The 16961-nt window shown below is 40.2% G+C and overlaps 1 protein-coding gene across 1 annotated transcript in view; it reads right to left on the bottom strand.

Moving 5' to 3' along the window:
• Nucleotides 1-16961, bottom strand: part of DMD (dystrophin) — a 3625631-nt gene that overhangs the window by 928643 nt on the left and 2680027 nt on the right. The window lies entirely within an intron of this gene.

Below are 16961 nucleotides of genomic sequence, written 5' to 3'. Positions count from 1 at the left end.
CCAGCATCTGACCAGCAGCCAATCAGTGCTGGCAGTCAATGATTGTAAGCGCTTATCAGTGTGTTCTCGCAGGGGGAATGGGGGTGTTCAGTCCTCCTGTCAAATCACAATAACCCAGTGGGGAAGATCACCATGCTAATATTGCATAGTTAGTACGGTGACCTCTCAGTGTTTTTTTCATTCAGCCTGCTGGGTTGTACGGAAAAAATAAATGAACATATGTACCAAGCTTAATTTTTTATTCCTTTTCTAGTGACAGTTACATTTTTTATCTTAACTTACTTTGAGTTCCAGTGATAATGGCCACACAAAGAGGGTTAATTCCCTAGCAGGGACACAGACAGTAATAAAAACCTGATAGGGTTGCTAAATGCTTTTGTTTACATATACATGCAAAGCAGATTAGTTAACTGTAAATAATATTATCATTGGTGTGTTAAAGGATTAGTCCAAAGGAAGCTGATGTTTAATTGTTTGTCAGAGAGTAGGGATGAGCCAATGGTTTGGTCCGCATCTAGGTTCACACCAAACTTTGGCTGTTCAGACGTTCGGACAAATATTCAAACCTTTGCCCATCCAGCCTTGATATCATCACTTTCCCCACCCCTCCCCTTATATAGCTTATGAAGCTGTCATTTGGCTGGTGGTACCATCAGGATTGTCGTGTGTGCTAGGTCATCATGACTGATGGGCATTATGACTGGTGGGCATCATGACTGATGATAGATATAGAATGAGGGACTTTGTGGGAGATTTTAATATTTTTAATAAAGAATTTGTCAAACATTTTGGTGTCCTTATTCCTGGGTTACATCTTTTTTTTGTGAATGAGTAGGGGTTACTATATACCCCATGCTTACTACTTGCTGTGTGTGTGTGGAGGGGGGTATCTGGGGGCCCCCTTATTTTTAAAAAGGGTTTCCAGATTTTGATAAGTACCCCACCTACTGACTCCCACAACCACTGGCCAGGGTTGTGATGAAGAGACCCTAGTCCTCATCAACACGGGGCAAAGCTATCTGCCAGGAGGATCCACTATATTAAGGGCATGTCCTTGTATGCTTGTTGTATCCCTTAAAAATCCATACCAGAATCAATTTTTTTCATTCTTGCTGAAGAATGTGTTATAGCAAAAGTGACACAGTTTACAAAGAAAAAATACAACTTCAATTACCAGCAAATTACATTTTATTGGCTTCTTAAAAAAAATAAAACAGCACGTTGACCCCATCAAAGGTCCCCCAAAATACATAGACCATTAGAGGGGTCTTTTTACTTTTAGTTTCTTAGAAAATAGAAGTCAGCAATGAAATGTAATTTGCCGGCAATTTTAAACACTTTTCCTTTGTAAATGTCAGTGCTGCTGTACATAACAGAGACGTTACTCATCACAGACAGGATTAGGACACCCCAAGGCATGTTATTTAAAGGAATTGGGCATATTTAATGTTTTACGTCAAGCATTTAAAAAAGCACTGCTCCTGGTGGAATATAACTTTATTTAAATGTACATGTTTCCCAGGACAGCGCCAACTACCACATGCTATTTTTTGACACCCCTTGCATATTGGCCCAGAAAATGGGAATTTTTATTTCAACAGATTTGACTCCAAACGATTTCAATGGTGTTTAAGTGTGGCATCAAATATTCTTAGAAGTTTCTTGAATGACTTTAAAACTGAACCCAGAGCAGCTTGGCTCATTACATCTAGGATGTTAAATTATCTTTCTTAAATAGGGAGTGATCCCTGTGTGTAAGATCTCTGGAGTTAATTTACTAGGTGTGCCCAGTTGCTACAATCATTACAAGAGTATCCTATGCCCCCAGATGGATTTTCATTTATTTGATATTATCGATATTTCAATAACTGTTGAAGTAAAATCTGTCTGCTATACAGTAGATACCAAGAGGTCTATGAAGCCAATGGGTCACCCATCAGATTCTACCTACATGGAAATATCACTTTTGGAGGAATGTCCCTATAGTGTTTAAACAAAAATTACTTGGACACAGAGTTTTCAGCATTCTATTACAAGCTATCACAAGTCCTGGAAATACAATATAGTTTAATTATTATTATAAATTTAGAAGTGTTATTAAGGGTTGTAGAGATGATTACAAATGAAATCTATCTAAGCCACTAATATTTTTCTAACTCTTTCTACTGACACATGTATCTCCCTAAAACTTGCAAAAAAATATCCAGCCATGTCTGCTTCTGAACATTGTAATTTCAAATTAAAACAATGTTTAAATGCTAATTCTTTTAGGTGGATAGTTTAAAGGCTCAGAACTAGCAAAGCTGGACAATTACAAAAGGAGGAAGGACAATATGCTTTTACCTAGTAATGTATCAATAAGAAAGTGTGCGTGTCATGTGTATGTCAATGTGTGATTATATCACATCAAAGTTAAGGGAATATTTTCATCATCTCTTGGGGTGTTGCTTTCTGTTATTATTTTGTTCACTCCAGTTTAGGCTCCCTTAGAGACAACTGTAAGTGTAAAACTCTTTTAAAAGAGAAGTATGGTATATAGATATTTTCTAGAATAAAACAAGTCATGAACAGTTAATATGATGCAGCACTGAAAAGCAAAAACGGCTCTGCTTCGGGTATAAACATATTGAAATGGAAACAATAATTCAATTTCCTCAATTGCAATTAAAAAAATTAATTTAAAAAAATGCCTTATTTGGCAATTTCTGTTAAGAAAGGATTTATTAAGTATGTAATTAAAGCTGCAATGTCTAAAATTCTGTTTCAAACAACGCATTATTATTTAAAAATTATAACTTGGAAAAATAATAGACAGGTGCACAGATGTATTCAAGGGCCATTTAGACCATGTATTTTTTTTTTCTGGAGAAGTTTATAAAAACGGGTTGCTGCAAAAAAAAACAATAGATGAGTTCAGCAGTAACCCCCTAATGTTTTAAATTAGTAGGGTAAGTGGCAAAAACAGCAGATGTAATTACAATCATAGTCAATAAATTTGGTTAGACATAGCAGAATAATTTTAAGTATTTTTGCGTATGGCTGCTATCTTTGCACAGACCAGCTCTGTGCATAGACAAAATAACTTTAGCAAAATCAGAGCTCTTTGCAAGATTGCTCTTCAAACTGTTAACAAAGACAAATCTCTGACCTTCACATTATATTTCTTCCTGTGCAACATGGTTTGGAGATGGTAACATCAGCTGTGTTCGATGGCTGCTCACTACTGACTGTACACAGATAAAGTCTCTAACTGGGTTACATTATGTTCTCAGAATCACACTCCAATATGAGATTTGACAATGAAAATAAAAGGCCACTTTGTTTGGTGGCAAAACACTGGTCACATCATCATTATGCGTAGGAAGGAGGACAGCTATACCAGAAAATGTGTCAGGGAAGACAGCTTTTAACTGTTGTCACAGTTCCTAATCAGTGGTAAACATATAAATTACTGGATGTTTAAGGGTTTCAAATCCAAACTGGAACTAAGGGGTTAACATACTGTCCACAACTTAGAAAGATAAAAGGAGGCAGTTTTAGTTTTCTCTCTCATTTAAATGTGCCAAGTGTTACCAAGGAAAAATTCTTTCACAGGCCGCCTGGCATTCCTCTCTGCCTACACGCTGAATGAGTGCTTTGTTTTTCAAGGGATCTTAATGTTTATATTCTTCTGTTGTGACTTTTTATTTCTCATTGACTCCTATTGATTAAGCAAAAATGAATAGAGCAAGCCGTTCTAGCAGTTTTAAAACATAATGAGCTATAATGACTTTGAGCTCTCACTAAATATGCCAAGCAGGTCACAATATTTATAGAGTACTTGTCACATAAACATAATGGCATTTTAAAAACATACTGGAGAATTTATGAGTAAATACATATTGCTTTTAGCACGTGATAAAGCTATATCGTTTATTTCTTGTTGAAACTCCTGTCTGTTTGAGAATAACTACACATTGTCTTTAGATTTTTTACATATGTAATATTAACCACTTAAGCCCCGGAAGATTTTTACCCCCTTCCTGACCAGGGCCTATTTTGTGATTCGGCACTGCGTGACTTTAATGGACAATTGCGCGGTCGTGCGATGCTGTACCCAAATGAAATTGACGTCCTTTTTTTCCCACAAACAGAGCTTTCTTTTGGTGGTATTTGATCGCCTGTGTGATTTTTTGATCATGCGCTATAAACAAAAAAAGAGCGACAATTTTGCAAAAAAAACAATATTTTTCACATTTTTTTATATGAAATTCCCCCCAAACAAATGTAAAAATCTAAATTTTTTAAAAATTTAGGCCAATTTGTTTTCTGCTACATATGTTTGGTAAAAAAAATCGCAAAAAGCTTATTTTGATTGGTTTGCAAAAAAGTTATTGCGTTTACTAACTAAGGGAAATAAGGGAAAGAGTAATGGCCGCGATCTGCGATTTTTTTTGCGGGACTGCGACATTGCGGCGGACAGATCGGACCCTTGACTGACATTTTTGACACTTTTGGGGGTACCAGTGACATTACTACAGTAATCAGTGCTATACATAAGCACTGTTACTGTAAAAATGACCCTGGGAGGGAAGGGGTTAACTTTATTGTAGAGGGAGGGGTTAAGTGTGTCCCTAGGGGCGTGCTTCTAACTGTGATTGGATGTGGCTGTGTGTGTAATAGCACAGATCAACGGTCCTACATAGCAGGACCGTATCTTCTGTGCTTTTACACAGGGAAGAATGACAGACGGCTTTGTTTACATTAGCCACTGCCTTTCTCCCTCTCCACCCAACGATCGCGAGTGACCGGCGGACCCGATGTCACACGCGCAGGCTTCATAGGAAACGAGCGGGGGCGGGACCTCCAGTGGGGTGCGCTCGCCCCCTATTGGCTCCCAGGCTAGTGACGTACCGGTACGTCACTTTGCCTGGGAGGGGCTGACCGCCACTGTATATAGTCGGCCAGCGGTCGGCAAGTGGTTAACAAAAGATTTTTTGCAAACTATGAAAGAATAAAATTTGGAAGTGCAGCCAAAACATTACATTTTATTTTAAGAACCTCCTTCTATGTCTATGATGAATACACTTCAAAGAGGCAAAACTTCAAAATGTACAAATCATTAGTAAGACCTCATCTGGAATATGCAGTTCAGTTTTGGGCACCAGTTCTTAAAAATGATATCGGGAAACTGGAGAAAGTGCAGAGAAGGGCAACCAAACTGATAAGAGGCATGGAGGACCTCAGCTATGAGAAAAGATTAGAGGAACTTAATTTATTCTCTCTTCAGAAGAGGAGATTAAGGGGGGATATGATCAACATGTATAAATAGATAAGGGGTCCATATAGTGAACTTGGTGTTGAGTTGTTCACTTTAAGGTCAACACAGAAGACAAGGGGGCACTATTTACGTCTAGAGGAAAACAGATTTTGTCTCCAAATACGGAAAGGTTTCTTCACCCTAAGAGCTGTGAAAATGTGGAATAGACTCCCTCCAGAGGTGGTTCTAGCCAGCTCACTAGATTGCTTTAAAAAAGGCCTGGATTCTTTCCTAGGTGTACTTAATATAAGTGGGTACTAATATTTATAGGTAAAGTTGATCCATGGAATATCTGATTGCATCTTGGGGGATCAGGAAGGAATTTTTTCCCCTGCTGTAGCAAATTGGATCATGCTTTGCTGAGGTTTTTTCGTCTTCCTCTGGATCAACAGCGGGTATAGGATTGTGTATATGGGATTGCATGGTTGGGTTTTCATTACTGTTTTTTTTTTTTTTTTTTTTATTGGTTGAGCCAGATAGACTTGTGTCTTTTGTCAACCTGACTAACTATGTAACTATGTAACTTAGACCACTACTCTGGTAGTAACTAGGAGAGAAGGAGAAAGTATTTACTCAGCATAAAAAACTACGAATATCTGGTTCTCTCCATACAGTGTGCAAACACAAATTCAAAAAGGTACTGGAGTGGCAGGCAAACAGATCATTCATAGATTCAGGAGTGTCCAAATTTCCCCAGCACATCATAATAGGTCCACAATAGGACATTATTCTTGACACAACAACAAATATTACATTTTACAGGAGTGAGAGTTCAAATAACATATCTTGCTGCTGCTTCTCTGCCCTCCTGTCTTGGCAGCAGTTTACATTTGGTCTGAATGACCCAGAATTCCTGGAATGTACAGCTATTGATAGGTTCACTCCTTTGAAAAGCTGAGATCTGAACACTATCTCAAACTGCTCACATATCCCCACACTGGCTTAAATCCCATAGAGCAGTCCTGACTTCTGTGCCTGATCCCAGGGTCTCGTGTAAGGCAATCTATGTCATACATTTCCAAGAAGTTCCCCTGCAGAGCTGACAGAATATTTGCCCCAGTGTGCTCCTGTCCCCTAGGCATACCAGCTGCAAAACGGTTTGATAGCATAGTTGTTGCAAAGCCTCTTGGTTACTTGAGGGTGAACTGGTTGTTATGAGAACAAATCACCAGAAAAGTACATTGAAGAGAAGGAGGTGAAGGTTACTGTTCTGACACCATCATCAGGTATCAGGACAGGCAGAAACACAACCAGCTCAAATAGCATGCTCCATCCTGCACCCTTTCAGGCCACCAGTTGATATTTAAAGAGCTATAATGTCCCTGCCAATACACGCTGGACCACGCTGGTCTGGGGTCAAGTGGACCCTGCAGCTGGCCTCTTCAGTACAGCACAGGGTAAAAATTCAAGGAAGAGGGCAGACTCCACCAGCTGGAACATCAGCAGGTTGTAATGCCAGAAATTTGGGTAACCTGGCATTAAAATACTGGGAATGGGGGTTGCTAGTTACTATTTCTTAAGTTCCAGCAGTAGGATCATAGAAAGCTGCCTGCTCAATGATACAACTAGAGATTTCAGGGTGGGGTTGACAGAATCAGAACATGGTTGCATCCTATGCTTGCCCCTACTCTTCATGGCCCCATGCTGGCCCTCTTCCCCACTAAGTGTCATAAAGTAATCTAGCATCCCTTGAAATGCTATAATCCCTATTTCTTGAGGCTGCTGACAGGGAATCTTGTATAGTAGGGAGAGGGGTGGAAAAGGAGAAGCTGTAAGGAGGTGAAGGAGGAGGAAGGAAGAGTGCAGCCCTTTTGCTGTCAACTGCAAGCATGTAGGTGCTGCTGCCACCAAGCTACATAATAAATACTCATGTGTCTCTTCATACATGTGGTGCCCAAATGATTGATGATTTTATTACCATTTTCAAGATGCTGGTGACAAATACTGCAAATGACTAAGATGTGTTCGGCAGCATGTGACAAAATAGGTCCACACAGCTGAGTAAAACCATGTGATAACAGTGGCCTGCACTCATGGAGCTCTGCCCTCTGGTATGAACTGCTTCTGTAGGACTTCCTGCCTCGCTGATATTGTGCATTTTCCTCACTTTCCTTCACCACTGTATCTGGCATCCAGGTATGGTTGGAGACCTCATCATCATCCCTTTCTCCTCATCCCTGCAGACAACTTGGCAGTAATCATCAGTGCTAACTGGTTCTCCCTGCCTGTTGACCCTTTCCTCTATACTCCTGTTGCTCTCCTCTTCAACCTCAGATGCAATTAATTGCTGCAATTTCTTTTGCAGCAGGTGGTTGGTGCAGTTCTCAAATAATTCAGCCAATTCCTTGGTGACAGTTTGTGGGACAGTGACAAGGGTAGCTGAGGATGAGGAGGAAGAACAGTGGGCTTTACATCTAAAGATGACTTCATGCAACTCTGTGTCTGGAAGATAGAGGAGGATGATGATGATGATGATGAAGGCTCAGTTAACCACTCCACCAACATGTGCTCTGGCTGTATAGCATGCAGACTTTCCAAAAAAGAAAGGCAAATGTGTGTTGCCTCTTGATGCTGCCCCATGACCACTGTTGTGGCCTGTGGATAGGGATACTGCTCACCCCCTGATAGCTGCATGGGAACAAACAGCTCTCCCTCCCTGATAGCAAGCAATTGAGCTGCAAGTTTGAAAATGACTTGCTAAGCTATTGCTAGACTTGCCAGGCTTCACGTTTGTTGCACAATTGCAGCACATTTGCTTTGCATGACTCCAGATCAACTTTCTTTGCAAACATTCTGCAAGTCTGCTGCACAGACTTGTACAGACTGCACAGGGGTCACTGTGACCTGCAGAGCTCTTGCTGTAGACTCATCACTGTTGCAGCTTTGCTCCTGCTAGAGACTTGACATGCAAATATGCTACAAATTGGAAAAATGTCAACAAGAACTTGTGCATCAAGTGCTCTGCAAGTGCACAGCTTGTCCGTGAAAATTTGCAGCAAGTTAAAAAGATGTGGCGCTGGATGTGAGAGTTTTTCCCTACTTTTATTAAAAGCTGTGGCAAGAGATGAATTATGGGTATTGTGCCTTGGTGAATAAAATATTGCTGGGCTTTGGAGGACTAAACTGTACCATGATTGTATGCAGTACTCCTCTGTAAACAGAGAGCAGCTAAAAACAGGCTGCTGCTAATGACCCTTTAATGAAATTAAAGAGGATGAAAAGAACCCCAAAACCTTAACATAACAAAAAAAAACATAAAAAACACCAGCTCTAAAACATTAAAGCAGAACAAACCCCCCCCCCCCTTTATATAAATGTAAACAGAAAAAAGGAGGCCAATAGAAAGTATAATTTAAAAAAAAAGAAAATCAATAAAATGTCTCCAAAGAAAAAAAAAAGAGGGGGGCGGGGGCAGCAGTGTGCGTGAGTGTCAGAAATTTGATTTGGCCCAAAACTGTCACTGGCCAAAGCATTGCACCTTACCTCTCTGGCAGGTGTCATGACTAGAGGTCAGGTGCAAGTCTTTGGCTAATGATGGCTTTTTATAAAGCATTATAGGATGTTCAGTTGCTGCCGAATGTCCTAAAAGTTCATATTTAATCTGATACATTAGAACACAAAAAGTTAGACTTGAACCTGCGTTCTGTCCAAACTTGGACCTCATCCTTAATTGCAAAAATATTTCAGTTACTCTTATTTACAAAGAAGCTGTTAGGTAAACACCATTAGCTAGACTTTTATGTTAAAGAGAACTATTGCCATAAATGCATTTATAATATTGTAATTCTCACTCTTGACTTAGTATGGTAAAGGAGCCTTGTTTCGCAGGGATGTTGCTTGTTCCATTATTTTTTTTTATTCTAACAATTCAGAGTTGCAGTGTGAATTTAGAGTAAGGTTGTAAATATCCCACAGAGGTTGTCCTATTTTCTGCTTCAGCTTACCAATATTGCTAATACCAGACATTTTGTAAAGGTGTTGACATAGGGGCTCTAAAGAATACACGAAAAGAAAGTAAAATTTGTACATTGACAGTTTTACTTTCCTTCAGCATCACAAAAGAGTGTCTGCTTTCAGGTTAAGGCAGGAGAGAGAACAAGCTCTGTTAGGACACGTCTGCTTTGACATGGAAAAATCTCTAGAAAGTAAAGCTGCACTGTTATAACAGTTTAAGAATGAAAAATCAGTTTCTTAAAAATGCTAAGGATTATATATATAAAAATAAACAACCCAAAAAAAAAAGTATATGTACTGTATATAGCATTATACCATACAATATGAGGTTCCTACTGCAAAAACAGCATTAAAAATATGTTATATTTAATAACACATATTTGAACTGGCTCTTCAGGTTAATGTAAAATGAAATGTATGACAAGGAAATAAATGAAACTGTCATTTTTAGTCCATGTGACAGGATAAGCTATAAAATTCCTTCCCGTGCAAGTTGATTTTTTCTGGATTTTCATATGCATTACATTCCATTGGCTACCCCAGTTACCATGGTAATCTGTGTCTGCTTAAAATGTGTGAATGGCACCAACCATTTTACATTTTAAGTGTGGAATTCTCTTTATCATGGGAAAAATTACATTATCCTTTGGGGGGGGGGGGGGAACATTCCAGTATGGAATCAAATATGATAGTTCTTCTTCAAAAACAGGTAAAAATTGTTCCTCAGTCATTTTTTCCTACGTTTAATTCCAAATGCACATACAGTTAACAGAGCCTTTTAGACTGAAATTAATGCTGAGACATAGATTATAATAAGATTATAATACCTACAAACTAATAAAAATACTTGATACCAAGCTAATTAGAAGTCTTAAAACTACACTCTTTTTAAGTGGTTGTAAAGGCAGGAAGTTTTTTTTATCTTAATGCATTCTATGCATTAACCACTTGCCGACTGCCTAACGCCGATCTACGTCGGCAGTCAGCCCCTCACAGGCAAAGTGACGTAGGGCTACGTCACTAGCTTGTGAGGGTCTAGGGAGCGAGCGCGCGCCCCCGGAGGCGCGCTCCCGCGTGGTCACGGACCCCCCCGCGCGTGTGACCAGCGGACCCGGTGTCCGCCGGTCACTCGGCGATCGGCGGGGGAGAGGGAGAAAGGCAGGCAGCTTGTGTAAACAAGCCACCTGTCATTCTCCTCGGTGTAAAGACACTGATCACAGGGATCTACTATGTAGATCCGTTGATCAGTGTCCTTACAGCTGAAGCCACAGCCAATCACAGTAGAAAGCATGCCCCTAGGGACACACACAGCCCCTCCCTCCCAAATAAAGTTAACCCCTTCACTACCAGTGTATTTTTACAGTAACAGTGCATATGTATAGCACTGATTACTGTAGAAATGTCACTGGTAACCCCAAAAGTGTCAAAAATGTCAGTCAAGGGTCCGATCTGTCCGCCACAATGTCGCAGTTCCACAAAAAAAATTGCAGATCGCCGCCATTACGCGTTAAAAAAAAAACAACAAAAATGACAAAAATCTTTCCCTTTGTTAGTAAACGCAATAACTTTTGCGCAAACCAATCAAAATACGCTTATTGCGATTTTTTTTTACCAAACATATGTAGCAGAAAACAAATTGGCCTAAAATGTTAAAAAATTTTGATTTTTACATTTTTTTGGGGGGAATTTCATATAAAAAATGTGAAAAATATTGTTATTTTTTCAAAATTGATGCTCTTTTTTGTTTATAGCACCAAAGTAAAAATCGCACAGGTGATCAAATACCACCAAAAGAAAGCTCTGTTTGTGGGAAAAAAAGGACGTCAATTTCATTTGGGTACAGCGTCGCACGACCGCGTAATTGTCCGTTAAAGTCACGCAGTGCCGAATCGCAAAATAGGGACTGGTCAGGAAGGGGGTAAAATCTTCCGGAGCTTAAGTGGTTAAGAGGAATGTAAAGTATTTATTATGAACCTGAAGTTAGGAAATGTTTCAAGAAATGTAAAAATGCTAGGAGAAGTGTAATTTGGAATGGTTGAGAATTATTGCTAGGAGAGAAATCTTAAGGGAAAAATGTGCTTTTGTTGTGGTGTTAGCATACAAATGCTGGTACAGTTCACTTATAATCAGAAAGATAGTTAAGTGTCAGGAATATAATAGCTTTCTTACCACCGCGTCCCAAACATAATAAAAGGTAGCTTATGCATACTTAAAATGAGAAAAAGGAAAAAAACGACAGTTGGTGGGATTTTTAAAGTGAATATCTTTCAAAGAAATTGTCAATGGACACATATATGTTAAAATCCAATCTTTTTTTTGGAACTTTATTGGATTTTCTTTTATGAATCGCTGCTCTCTCACTCCCCTCACTGGCTCAGGCACAGCCAAGGGAGCCATTGGCTCTTGCTGCTGTCAGTCACAACAAGTGAGGAGGGAGCTGGGGGCTGGGCCGAACCACACTGTGTATGCCAATGTTGAGCCTGCACAAGTGCCTCAATAGCAAGCAGCTTGTTCTGGGGGTACTTAGCAGGAGAAAGTAGCCAGGAGGAGAAGGACCCGAAGAGACGAGGACCAGGGCTGCTCTGTGCAAAACTATTGCACAGAGCAGGTAAGTATAACATGTTTATTTTATTTTATTTTTACATTTTTCCTTTACCATAACTTTAACTCTTGTACACCTGTTTGGATAAATTCTCAGTACAAAGTGTGACAAAAGTGGGGGGTTTTACTCTCTGGAAGAAAACAAAATATTCTGTGATTTATTACGGTATTGACTCTCTAAAATCATTCCAACAGCTACAACATGCATTTTCTATACCTAAGTAATGGTTGTATCAATATCTTTAATTGTGTCATACTCTAAATACCCAAGGTAAAACATAATCTATAGTATATCATAGGATACCAGTGTTAGAAAAAAATATAATGATGTCTGACTGTAAAAATGGTGTTATCTCTACTACATTCATAGGTTTCTAAAGAAATAAGCTTTGAAATGTAGAGAGAAATAGTCATGACACAAAGGAAATATAGAACATGAGTAGTTGAGGGTTTTGGGAATGATTTCCTCTGTTTTGTTGAAAGTGGCATAGCTATTTATTATCCATAGGTATAGACTGGGCCTCTGAGACAGTCCTACATATCCTCATCATACAGTTGGTGAGTGGCTATAAAGTCCCTTCTTTGTAGTAATTGTAATGGAAGAGAGACATGTAAATGTCTTATAATACCTTCTTAGCAACCATTTTTCTCACAGAGCTTTCTAAGCAAGTGAAAGAGTGCAGGAATGTCATTATTAGTAGCAGAGGGAGTGCCCTGAATGAGAATAGATTTGCTATTTCCATATGATGCAAATATCAATGTAATCTTTGATGTAAAACATGAAAACAAAACCTGACAAATTTAAATGTAATTAGCCATTATAAAAAGATGAATGTGGTTTTGTTAAGGACACTAGATTAATGAAATTAAAGTTAATTTACCCGATTATTCCAAATTGTGTGCAAATAAGATACAAAAGGAACCAAATATTTAATGGTAGTAAATCAAACCCTGATGGATTTGCTGTTTATTCCTGAAAATGTTTCAGCACTCATTCAAGAGTTTCTACAGTTTCAGTAGAATGAGGATTGAAATGATTTCATAAATAAAAGTCCAGCTGCCTTTGATTTACTACCATTAAAAATCGTATGACCTGGATATTCAGCCCCCAATAGCAATGTGGGCTATTTCTTTCCAGCTGAAGGCCCACCCAAGCTTGAGATATGCTTAGGGAGCACTACATAAAAAGGTTCTGTTTCTCTCTTCTGGTCAAAAGAAGACTTTTTCTCAGAGGTACATAGGAAAAGGTAAATGCCTAAGATTGATGTGCACAGAGACACCTCAGTATGGCTGGTGTGAGCTAATGTGCCCCTCCTGAGTATCTGCTGTTTCTACTGAAGTAAACCAAGTGCTTCCTAGACAGTGTTGTTAAAAGAATGGTATTTTTAATTTTTTTTTTTTTTTAGACTGATACTTACCTAGTTGGATGCATCATTGGTCCAATGCTGCATCTGTCCCCCACCAATTCTAAGACCGAGGACCGAGCGATCAAACACCACTGATCACTTATTTCCCAGAGCTCCCTGAGCAGACTGTCAGACACCACTGTCTGCTCTACCCCTCCCTTTCACTGCAGCACTGGGCTGTGGAGGGGGCTAGTCAGGCTCTCATCGGCTCTCAGCAGCTGAGAGGCTGAGCTGGGTGTGGGTCTGGACATGTGGGTGGATCCCTACCATATGGTCGTGATCTTTTCCGAACCTGGACTGGCTCTGTGACGTCAGTCGACACTGGGCATCAACCTTCTGTCTGCTGAAAGCAGGTCACATGTGTGCAGAATGAACTGCACTCCCATGATCCACAGAAGAAGTACAGCCAAACAAGCATTGGCTGTACTTCTCCTTTAAGTCACTGAATGCATTGTCTGGTTATGTGGTGTAAACATTAAAAAAAAAATTGTTTATGTAAACACTGTTACAGATAATATCTGCTGCAAATAGCAGAGGCAGAAGACCAGAATAATTTCATAAAACATGCTCATTAGCACTAAATAATATGTTTTGATAACACAAATCCGCTCATTATTGCTTTATTTTATTGCACAACTGTGACAGAATGTGGTGAAATAACGGGAATTCAAAATCGCAATATTAGATCCTTAACCATAATACTGTTCAGCTTCAAATTTAATTAAATCTAATACAACATTCAGTATTAATATGAAGTAACTGTCAAAGTGATAAAATAAACTGCAGTTATTACTATTGCTTTATGTTTTTCACAATTATTTATCAAAGACGTAAATAAAAGCAAATTGACATATAACAAGATTTCCGCAATCTGTACACTTTTGTTGATAGAAAACAGTGTAAAATAATTCCATTAAGAAAAACAAACTCTTGTCACCAATCAACACATGAAATGTCAGAAATGCAAATAGATGATTAATTTTAATGAATATGTAATATAAATGTACCACTTGTGCCTACATTTAGACTAATTAATCAAACAACTGTTATGCAGCCAATAATTGTCTTAACGAGTTTGACTCTAATCCAAGGTGGCAATGAACTGCAACTCTCAAAATGATCAGCAAATAAAAGAATTGAACCCTGTTTATTCTGCTGTAAACAAGGGAAACCAGGGTCTCTGGCCTTTGCTAACAAACCACATTTTTGTTTTTGATGATTTCAAGGATGAATTACCAAAGCATTTTGTACATTCAGTTATCCACTTGCGCCCCGCCCACCATACATATACTGTGGCACTCTGGCGCTGCTGGGCAAAGCGACGTACTCCTATGTCACTCGCTCAGGCAACTGTGGGGGGCGAGCGAGCGCCGCCTGCGTCGCGCTACCACCCCCGCTCGTTCCCTGGGGAGCCATCGCGTGTGACCCGCGGCTCCGATGGCCGCCGGCCACTCGCGATCTCCCGCAGCAGAGGGAGAAAGACAGACGGCTGATGTACACAGCCGTCTGTCATTCTCCCTTAGATTATCACAGAGGCTATGCGATCCTGCTATATAGGATCGCATGTATCTCTCATGATCTCACAAGCCACATCCCCTGACAGTTAGAATCACGCCCCTAGGGACACACTTAAGCCCTTGATCACCAGTAAAGTTAACCCCTTCCCTACCAGTGTGATTTTTACAGTAACAGAGCATATTTATAGCACTGATTACTGTAGTAATGTCCCTGGTACCCCCAAAAGTGTCAAAAATGTCAGTTAGGGGTCTGATCTGTCCACTGCAATGTCGCAGTCCCACCCAAAAAAAATTGCAGATCACCGCCTTACTAGTTAAAAAAAAAAACAATAAAAATGACATAAATCTTTCCTGTAGTTAGTAAACGTGATAACTTTTGCGCAAAATCTGTAGCCGAAAACAAATTGGCCTAAAATGTTAAAAAATATATATTTAAAATTTTTTTTTGAGAATTTCATATAAAAAAAAAAGTGAAAAATATTGTTATATTTTCAAAATTGACGCTATTTTCTTGTTTATAGTGCAATAAATAAAAATTGCACAGGTGATCAAATACCACCAAAAGAAATCTCTGTTTGTGGGAAAAAAAGGACGTCAATTTCATTTGGGTACAGCGTCGCACGACCGAGCAATTGTCTGTTCAAGTCATTTAGTGCCGAATCGCAAAATAGGGCCTGGTCATTGAGCAGCCAAATCCTCCGGGGCTAAAGTGGTTAAATCATTTAAAAAAGATTGCTACTTTATTTGTGGACATATACACTTCCAACTTAACATTTTTTTTTTTTTTTTGTAAATTTCTGTTTATTGCTTTTAAACAAGAAAAGGACAAACACTACACAACGCCAACGCAAGGCCAACACATAAAGAGAAGAACAGCTGACAACAGGCCAGCAAAAACCCCTCCCCCCCTCACCACCCCGGGCTCCACCCAGCAGGTCCAGTACAATAAGCGGATATGCCTCCAACAGGCTAGAAAAACCCCTCAAAAGATTCCCAGCGCACCTACTGCATCCCTATAGTGCCAGTAAAAAGTAAAATCGGTGAATAGCATATGTCAGCATTCGCCTTCAGTCCCTTTCCCATGTATCAGGCAGTCAATGAAAGCATTCAACAGCACACGCCTCATAGCCGCTCAAGCACACAATGCAGCTAAGACACTCAGGACTGATCAGCAGAGTGAAGCCGGAGAATCCAGCTACAGCTTCCATATTTTATCAAATTTACGCGGACAACCCCTACTGAGATACGTAGCCTTATAGAGCGGAGTCACCTTATTCACCAGACCCTTCCAAAAGAGGACGGTGGGAGCCAATGGGTTCTTCCAGTGTAGTAGCAGGGCCTTGCGAGCATAAAAGAGCAGCAAGCTCAGTAACATGTGAAGGGCCCTAGTGGGAACCAACCCATCAACCAACCCCAGCAGGCAAACATCCATAGATTTAGGGACCGGTACCTTCGCAACTTCCTCAATACAGGCCAGCACAGCAGTCCAGAAGTCCTGAACCACCGGGCAGCGCCAGAAGATATGCCCAAAATCCGCAGGGGAATGCGAACAGCGCCAGCACTCAGCAGAAGACTCCGGGTAAATGCGAGCCAGACGTGCCGGCGTGTAGTAGATCCTGTGCAGAAATTTAAGTGAATTAAACGATCCCTAGCAGAAACCAGGTAAGTGAACGGAGAACACCACATATCATCCCAGCCATCGCATCCAAGTCCGGTACCTCCGTTCCCTGCACCTACGCACTGCCAATGGGGGTGTGACAAACATCTCCTTGTAGAGCTCCAATAGAGGCTTCCGCATGTCCTCAGCCTGCACAGCAGTCGACAACACGGAAGGTTTAATCTCAATACGAGAAGAACCAAACTGTGCAAGAAAAGCTTGGCGTAGCTAGCGATATCGGAACAGATATAGATTCGGCAGATCAAAAAGGGCTTTTAGGGCATCAAAGGGGCAAAGTTCCCCACCGGACATAACATCACTCAGCATCTTGACCCCCCTTGACACTAAGAGGACAGGATCAGGTATCGAGCCAAAATGAGGAAACCGAGGATTCCGCCACAGGGGGGAGGCTGGAGATAACCCAGTCGCTCCGGGCTCTACCAGTGCCCGCATCTGGTCCCAGGCTTTAATAGTGGAACGCATCGTCCCCATCAGGGGGAAATCCGCCCCAGAGCCACAATGTAGAA

This window comes from Pelophylax lessonae (assembly GCF_965119305.1).
Source record: "Pelophylax lessonae genome assembly, chromosome: 2".
Taxonomy (NCBI): Eukaryota; Metazoa; Chordata; class Amphibia; order Anura; family Ranidae; genus Pelophylax; species Pelophylax lessonae.
The sequence above is the reverse complement of the archived record's forward strand: the minus strand, read 5'-3'. Positions and strand labels throughout refer to the sequence as shown.